The sequence below is a fragment of the Ovis aries genome, chromosome X (assembly GCF_016772045.2).
Source record: "Ovis aries strain OAR_USU_Benz2616 breed Rambouillet chromosome X, ARS-UI_Ramb_v3.0, whole genome shotgun sequence".
In the NCBI taxonomy this organism is placed as follows: domain Eukaryota; kingdom Metazoa; phylum Chordata; class Mammalia; order Artiodactyla; family Bovidae; genus Ovis; species Ovis aries.
This window is the reverse complement of record NC_056080.1, coordinates 18,883,245-18,892,223: the sequence shown is the minus strand read 5'-3', so window position 1 is coordinate 18,892,223 and position 8,979 is coordinate 18,883,245. Positions and strand designations below refer to the sequence as shown.

The 8,979-nt window shown below is 41.3% G+C and overlaps 1 non-coding gene across 1 annotated transcript; it reads right to left on the bottom strand.

Moving 5' to 3' along the window:
* Nucleotides 1–8,599: 8,599 nt before the first annotated feature.
* Nucleotides 8,600–8,671, bottom strand: TRNAW-CCA (transfer RNA tryptophan (anticodon CCA)). Its single transcript has one exon. It is a non-coding gene; the product is annotated as a tRNA-Trp (tRNA).
* Between the last annotated feature and the right edge of the window lie 308 nt (nucleotides 8,672–8,979).

The following is an 8,979-nucleotide window of genomic DNA, read 5'->3' as shown; positions in this document are numbered from 1 at the left end:
ATCCAAAGAGAATAATCACCTAAAGCACAGCTCTGGCTAGAAATTTCGGTCACTGAGGATTTGGGGATGTAGGATAGGGGCTGTGAAATACGTGTGTTAAATCAACAAACAGTAGGTCTAGCATTCCAGGTTCTATGACAGGTTTAAAATGACCTGCCTGTAAGGAGTTTAAGATATAACTGAAAACATAAGACAGATATACTTACAGCAAAAAGAAAAAAACCACTAAAACTAAATAAGGGCACTACAGATGTGCATATTTCACTTATTGCAAGCTCTACATGATGGTGGTTAACCCTCAAATAAAAAAAAAAAAGCCAAACTTCCTTTTGGGAGATTCAAGGAATATGATATCATATGATAGCCAGATGACATCAAATGCAAATCAAATGTGGGTTTTCTGAAGACATCAAGGTATGGCAGCCATATGTGGATGATTTCTAAAGTAGTCCCAATTTCAAGTATTTTATCATCTTGCCAGATTCGGTGCTGATTTTCAGTTCAGAAAATATGGTCACAATACGTGAAGGACTGGCTTCTCATCAGTGGGGTCTCTCCACACCACCGTAGGAGGAAGTTCCTAGAGAAAGACTTCTCGGGATAAGGAATCCCACCATGAGTGGACAGTTGTCTCAAAGAAAGAAGGTAGCACTTGGTCTTTCTGCCCTCACACTTTAAGAGGTGATTCTCACTTTTGAACCTTTGCGCCCCTAAAAATTGACTACATTTCCTGTCATCATGCTAAGGAGTCTGAAAGCATGAGAAACAAGCGATGTACTTTTGCAAGCAGTGTACTTAATCAAAGAGCAACAAATCTCTGACACAATAAAAACATTGTTTGTTGTTGTTGTTGTGTAAAGCAAGGGATATTTTTATCTTGGTCAGGCTGTGACATTTATGTGGGAATACATAAAATGAATTCTTATTCTCCAATTAGCCGCAAAGCTCTTGACCCGAGGTTATGCTTATAAAGGAAGCAAAGAGAATCAGAATTCAGAGAGAAGATGCCTCAAGCCCAGTATATCCAGTGAAAACCATCAAATCCATCAAATTCAACATGAAAGAGCTTCTGTATTGTCTCCACGAACAATTTCTTTTTCCCATCTCCCGATTTTTCTCTTGCTGAGTGGAGGATTTTCAAAAGAACCATTGGGTCAATGACAAATTGACGGAAAATGCTTCAAGCCACTCGTTCCGTCAGCATGTACAGACTCCTTTAATTCTCAAATGACTGTCTTCGGTAGCCTTCCTGTTGTTAGGAGTTAGCAGTATTGATGTGTAATGAATAAATTGCACCCATTGGTTATTGTCAGAACAGAGTTAAATTACATGTTGAAACTGGCATTCCTTTCTTAAACCTTATTGGTAAATGAAGCATGAGTGATATGACTATGAAAGTCCTTCCTGACTCAGAGAAGGGTAAAAGAAAAAACAATTTTTAGATGACTGACTCCTTATAGGACAGGAAGAAAAATCCTAAATACCCGCGAAATATCCAAAGGCCTTCTGGAGATCCTCTTAGGGCTGTGTCTCTTCCCTTCTCCTGTATCACACAAAAGCTAATAGTTCTATGTAAGACCAATGATGAAATGCTTGAGCTCCATTTGTTCACTGTTGTTTAGTCCCTAAGTTGTCTCTGACTCTTCTGTGACCCCACAGACTGTAGCCTGCCAGACTCCTCTGTCCATGGGATTTCCCAGGCAAGAATACTGGAGTGGGTTGCCGTTTCCTTCTCCAGGGGATCTTCCTGACCCAAGGATTGAACCCGAGTCTCCTGCATTGGCAGGCAGATTCTTTACCACTGAGCCACCAGGGAAGCCCCAAGCTCCATTAGAGAGGAGAATTAAGATAAGAATCCATTCATTTGTGAAGTTAGAAATGGTTAACTGAAACCTAAGCAGGCAGATCATCACTGTCAATATCTCATGCTTTCATGCAGCAAACCCTGATCTAGTCTTTCATGGCCTCCCATGATTCCTTACTCTTTTCCTTATGAGTTTTAGCTTTTATATTTATTTATTTATTTGGCTGTGTCAGGTCTTAGTTGTAGCACGTGGGATCTTTTTAGTTGTGGCATACAAAGTCTTAGTTGCAGTATGTGAACTCTTAGCTGCAGGATGTGCAATCTAGTTCCCTAACCAGGGATTGAACTTGGGCCCGCTGCATTGGGAGCACTGTGTCTTAGGCACTGGCCCACCAGGGAAGTCCCCCTTATGACTTTTAATGGGAATAGAAAAGAAGAAAAATGTTCCAATTCACAGTCCTATTAATGAGGATTCAGTCCAAATTCAGGACTCTGTATAAATTATTATACACTAAGTACATCTTAAATTACATCAATATACTTGAAATGGGAAATGAAAACAGGTTTATAGATTTTTTTTTTTTTTGCCACACCACAGGGCTTGAAGTATCTTAGATCCCTGACCACCGCCAAAACCCCACCCTCACCATTGAAAGTTCAGAGTCCTAACAACTGTACAGCCAGGGAATTACCAGATTTAAGGATTTTAAATAGCTACTGATTGCTTGCCAAATGAACTTGCCTTTGTAAAATCCACTTGATAACTCACCCTTATCCTCAACACATTTTTGTTCTTTTGTATGAAATATTTAGTCATTGAAATTGTTTATTCAACAAGCTATTCATTCAAGTAACACGGAGTTTCCAATATCTAACTAAGACAGTTCTTAATCTTAAGGAGCTCAGTCTAAGGGGGAAATTTTATCTAAGATCATAAAAGAAAATTTAAAGTCATCAAAAAATCATAAAGAAAATTTAAACCATTCAGTAATGTTATTGTTATATCTAACTGTGATATTCTTATTCAGAAGCTATTTTTTTATTCTTGTAAGATAAAACAATTATATTAAGAATCAGAAGTTTTCAGAGAAAAGAATTACAAAATGAAAAAAATTAAAGTGATATTAAAGTTAATTGGATGTATCAGTATTAAGTCATTTGTAAAATACACATATAATTAAACTGCATTAAAATGTCCTAGAAGCAGTCACTCCCAATCATCGAACTTAACCTTGAAACTCTTTTTTTTTCTAATACTTATTCCTCACTCAAAGGAGCTATGTCTCCTTAAAGAAATGGCTGATACCAGGCCTGGGGCCGAGAAGGTACAATTATAGGTCTGAAGTTACAATTACAGCCTGGTGGGCTGCCGTCTATGGGGTCGCACAGAGTCGGACACGACTGAAGCGACTTAGCAGCAGCAGCAGCAGGCAAGAAAGAAAGGAAGCTTTTGAAGATGAATTGAGGTATGTCAAAAGGACACAGGAACCAGACTGAAAGTGCCCCGCCTACTGGCCAAAGTTGTTACAAATGAGCATCAAAAAGAACAATGTAGTCATTCAAAATGTATTGAATGTATGAAAATCCATAAATCAAAAAAGAAAGCCAGGAAAAATCCATTTGGCATCATTAAGGGCAGCTCTAAAACCAACTCCTTCCTTTGAAAGTTGGTGATTAAAGGAAAAGAATTAAGCATTTATCCTGGAAAGGTAGCCAAATAGCTGTAATTGATAAAAGACAACTCTTCATTCCATAAAGATGCCAGTTAATACATGTAAAAGGAATGCTAGAATTATGCAATTATTATTTTGCAGCCCTCACAGAAATTATTGATTTGGGCAAGGATTATCCATTGGTGTCTAAAAAGAAAACTTTTAAGGGAATGGTTGATGAGGAATGAGGCATTTATATGCTGCCAAGAAAAACCAAACTAAATCTTCTAACTCTGGTCTTGAAGAGTAAAACTTAAGTGTATGGCAAAGAGATCCAGCTATCATCACTTTAATTCAGGGTTAAGTCTCTGCAGCACCAATGGTAGAACAAGCAGATATTACATGTCACCTGATGTGGCGCACTATAACATACCCATCATCTATGATGAATTCTTGCAGCAAATATTTAACATGTACCTATCAAGCTTTCAGAGCCAACTTCTGCTTTACAGGAAATACAGCCAAATACAGCAAAGTGACACCACAAGGAATCAACCACACAAATCCAGACAGTGAAATATTTTTATGGGCAACTTGCCCATCAGTAAGTCAAGGTCATGAAAAAGAGACTGTTTTGGAATAAAAGAGACTTAAGGGAAATCACCATATGTGATGGGTGGTCCTATAGTGAACTCTGATTGATTAAAGGGCATTTTGGAAGCAGTTGGGAAAATTTGAATATTGACTGCATATTAGCTTTAAGGAACATAATTTTAGCTTCAAGCATGATAGTTATTTTGCCCAAGATGATTTGTAAAGATGCATATTCAGTAGCTTATTTAGAGTGGTATGCAACATAAGCCAAGCCTAGAGCTTAGTGTGATCCATGAACCAGCAACACAAGCCTCATCTGGGAGCTTGTTAGAAATACAGGCACTCAGCCTTCACCCCAGACCTACTAAATCAAGAGTCTGCAGCTCAACAAGATCCCCTGGGGATTCCTCTGCACATTGCAGGTTAAGAAGCATAGTCGTAGAGTATGTATCTTCCTACATGGGAAACCACAGAAGAATGTTGTGACAGGATGTCAACTGCTTCTGCCTCCAGCTCCCAGTGGACTGATGTGCCCCATTCCATCCAGAAATGGACTGGGGGGATTCCCTGACAGTCCAGTGGTTAGGATTTGGTGCTTTAACTGCCAAATGTGCGAGTTCAGTCCCTGGTCGGGGAACTAAGATCCACAAGCCGAGGGGCATGGCCAAAAAGGAAAAAAGCAAACCAAAATTGGATTGGGACCTAGCCTCTTAGTCCACAAGACTCAGCCTTCAGTTTTTCTGTCTACCTTCTTCACTTTTTTCCTGTCTTATAACTGCTCCTGTGGATGTGTGTGTGTGCTCAGTTGTGTCCGACTCTTTGCGACCCCATGGACTGTAGCCCGCCAGGCTCCTCTGTCCATGGATTTTCCCCGGCAAGAATACTGGAGTGGGTAGCCATTCCCTTCTGCAGGGGATCTTCCCGACCCAGGGATGGAACTCGCATCTCCTGCATTGGCAGGCGGATTCTTTATCACTGCGCCACCTGGGAAGCCATAACTGCTCCTAGTGGTTCCCAGCTTTCAGCTCCAGGTTAAGGAGAGTCTGGTCAGGAGATGTGCTATTGTATTCAGTGGACCGAAGCAGTCATGCAGTGACTATGGAAAACCCTTTTTGTGGGGGGCGGGGAGAGACAGTGCCCTCTGTGACTTGTTTCCATCACATCCCTTCCCTTCTTGCCCAGGTTCTGCTTAGTTCAGAGTGAGCTCTGCAGGTTCCCTCTTAATCTTTTCCAGGACTTAGTGCTATCCCATGCTGGTATACTGTTTTAAATAGTGCCCCCCCCCAAAAAAAAAAAACTCATGTCCACCTAGAAAGTCAGAATGTGACTTTATTTGGAGATAGATTCTTTGGAGTTGCAATCAAGTTAAAATGAAGTCATACTGCAGTAGGCTGAGCCCTAAATCCATATGACAATTGCAGGAAATTTGGACACACACACAGGGAGAATGCCACGTGGCAATGGAGGCAGAGATTGGAGTCTACAAGTGTCTACAAGTCAAGGACCACCAAGGACTGCCAGCAGACAACAGAAGTTAGGAAGAGGCAGGGCAGGATCCTCTCCTAGAGCCTTCAGAGCCTTGCCAACACCTTGGTTTCAGACTTCTAGCCTCCAGTACTGTGAAAGAATAAATTTCTGTTGTTTTAAGCCATCAAATTTATGGTGCTTTGTTACAACAGTCCTCAGAAACTAATACACTGGGCAGTCCTCCCATCCTAAATTCAGAAGGAAGAATATGAATATTAGTTAACTTTCATCAAGTGTTTATGGTGAGCAAGACACCAGACTAAGTACTTTATATGCAATTATCTAATTTAATTTTCAAATCATCCTATCAATTAGATAAATTTATCCTCCATTCTACAGATTAGAAAACTGAAGCTGAGGGGAATCAGTGACCTTGTATAAATCTACAAAGTTAATGAATAGCTGGGTGGGATTTAATGCATCTGTCTGACCACAGCCCATGCACTTAATCACCATGCTGCAAAAGTCAAGATGAAAATAGAATCATATTTTGACCAGGATTTTTCAATATGCATGTCCCATGATCATTTTGATTATGAACTTGTATCATTTCCCAGTCGGAAGGCAGCAAAAGCCAAGGCCCTGAGAAACTAGGGACCCAGGGTCGCTCAGAAGGCTACCAGTCCTGGTCTTTTGGTTACCCGATCTATCAAAGTGGCTTTTTTATTCTCACTTACTGATGTCTCCATTGTTTCTGAATACAGTTCATGTCACAACTGAACCTAAAATAGCTTTCAGTCAGCTCTGTCCTATTAGATACTTGAAATAATCAGTCTTTTATTCTTGTTAGGACAGAGATAAAGCCAAAAAGTGTGATCTGTACCATACATTACCATTGACTAGGTGAAAAATGCCTGACTTAAATAATCATTAGCTTCCTGCACTAGCTAAAAGCCAGAAAGCTCCATTTAAAATACACCAGTATTTTTACTCAATTGCCTCTTTGTCTTTCCTGCAAAACCCAGAGACAAATCCTCCTCATTATCAAGAGTGACATCTGGGGAAAGAGGCTGCTTAGGAAGGGGTCAAAGTTACCTTTCAATGATTAACAGCTTAGATGTGAATTTAGTGTTCCAGTAGTCTCAATATTTTATGAGAATTCTAGGCTTTTGAATTATCACTACTTAAGTGTCTAAATAACTCGTAAACATAATTATGAGAATCCTAAAATGATTAAAGTGGCTTGGGAGGGGGGGTAAGGGTAGGGAGGCTGTTATTGTTTTCAGTGCTAGAGCCCAGTAAGGTAAGAGGATTCGTCACAACTCGGAGCCAGAAATATTTGGGTTTTCCTTTCTTTAACTGATTTTTTTAAAATATGTATTTATTTGGCTGTGCCGGGTCTTAGCTGTAGCACCTGGGATCTTCGATCTTCTTTGTGGTCTCGAACTTTCAGCTGCAGCGTGTGAACTGTTAGTTACAACATGTGAGATCTAGTTCCCTGACCAGGGATCCAACCCAGGTCCCTGCATTGGGAGCATGGAGTCTTAGCCACTGAACCACCAGGGAAGTCCCTGACTGATTTTTAAAACCATTTAAACAAATATCTTATTGATCTCCAGCTCTTGAGGCTGCTCTATTTTGTTTTCAGCTCCTGTTTTATGTTTCATGTAGCCTATCAAATTAGCCCAGGGCTGAAAGGGTATGATGGGGAGGGGGATCTATATTACATTGTCTTTATTCCTTTGCACTTACATAGAGCTTTAGAATTTCAAATCTATTATCGTCACTTGATGTTCACGATACTTATAAGAGGGAGGCAGAAAAACATTACTCTGGTGGCCCCTTGTGAAAAGAGAGTTTGCTTTGACAGTCCAACAAGCGAGCTTTGGGACTTAGATACTCTTGACCAAAGGGCAGGACGACTCCCATAGGCTTTGGGAGGGGCTAACATAAGGAAGAAAGGGACACCTACTTAGCTGATCGGATCAATGGAGACAATCCTGGCAACCAGTTCAGTAACAGATGCTCCAGCCAGATGGCCCTTTCATTCATTTTACACATGAGGAAACTGAGGCTCATTCATGCAACAGATTCATCGGACAAATATTTACTGAACACTGGGCTTGGGATACGGTATCCAGAGTTGCATTCTGAGGGGAGTGGACATTAGCTGAATGGATAACTACTCTGAAGATAAAGCACGGTGAGGGGACAGAGAGGGATGGGAGTGCTGTTTTAGATAAGACACCATTAAAGCAGATCCCTGAAGGTAGTGGGGGCATTAGCTAATGGATATCCAGGGCAAGGTTATACCACTTAAAGGGAATGGCAAGTGCAAAGGCTCTGAGGCAAGAACATACTTGGAGAGTTCAGCAGCTGGGAGGCCAGTGTGACTGAGCAGACAGAAGGAAGGGAAGAGTGAAACAAGAGGTCAGTCTCATGCTGGAGGTGGGTTGAATGCAGGGGATATTATATAAGGCTCATGTGATATGAATTCTCCATTTCTTTCTAAATGCAGTTGGAAACCATTGTGGGTTTTGCACAGGGCAGTGACGTGATCTGGCTGGCACTTTCAAAGGATCACTCCAACTGCTGTGTTGAGAACAGATTGTAAAGTGGACAAGAGTGAAAGAAGGGATGCTCGTCCAGGCAAGAGATGATGGTGGGAAAAAGAGAAATGATGATGGTGATGAGAGACAGCAGAATCAGAATATTTTTCTAAGAGAGAGCTGGGAGGATTACCGAAGAATTGGGGTGGAAGTATGAGAGAGAGGAATCAGGAGTGATTCCACTTTGGGGCCTGAATAATTGAGTGAACTATAATCCCATTACTTTAGATCAGGGGTCAGCAAACTTTTTCTGTACAGTGCCAGATGGTAAATATCTTCAGCTTTACAGACCAGACAATCTCTGTTGCAACTAGTCAACTCTACCGTGAAATGTGAAAATAGCCATGTGAAGTCGTTCAGTCGTGTCTGACTCTTTGTGACCCCATGGACTGTAGCCCACCAGGCTCCTCTGTCCATGGGATTCTCCAGGCAAGAATACTGGAGTGGGTTGCCATTTCCTTCTCCAGGGGATCTTCCCAACCCAGGGATCGAACCCAGGTCTCCTGCATTGGAGGCAGACGCTTTACCATCTGAGCCACCAGGGAAGCTGTAAAACAGCCATAGATAACAAGTAACGAATGGACATGGCTGTGTTCCCATAAAACTTTATAAAACCGATTTACTCATGATTGCATAGCTGATATGGAGCCAGGATGAGAAGTTTGATCTACCAGTCCCCACTCTGCTGTTCTTTCTGCTGTCCGGCCTCTCCTAATAAGATTGCTCCTACCACCAGCACTCTGAGCATCACAGTGTACAAAGCCAACAGTATTTTAAAAACCACCAGGCACTCGGTTAGTTCCATCCAGTGGGCATCTACAAATGGCAGAGAAGTTCAGCAGTCCACATGCCC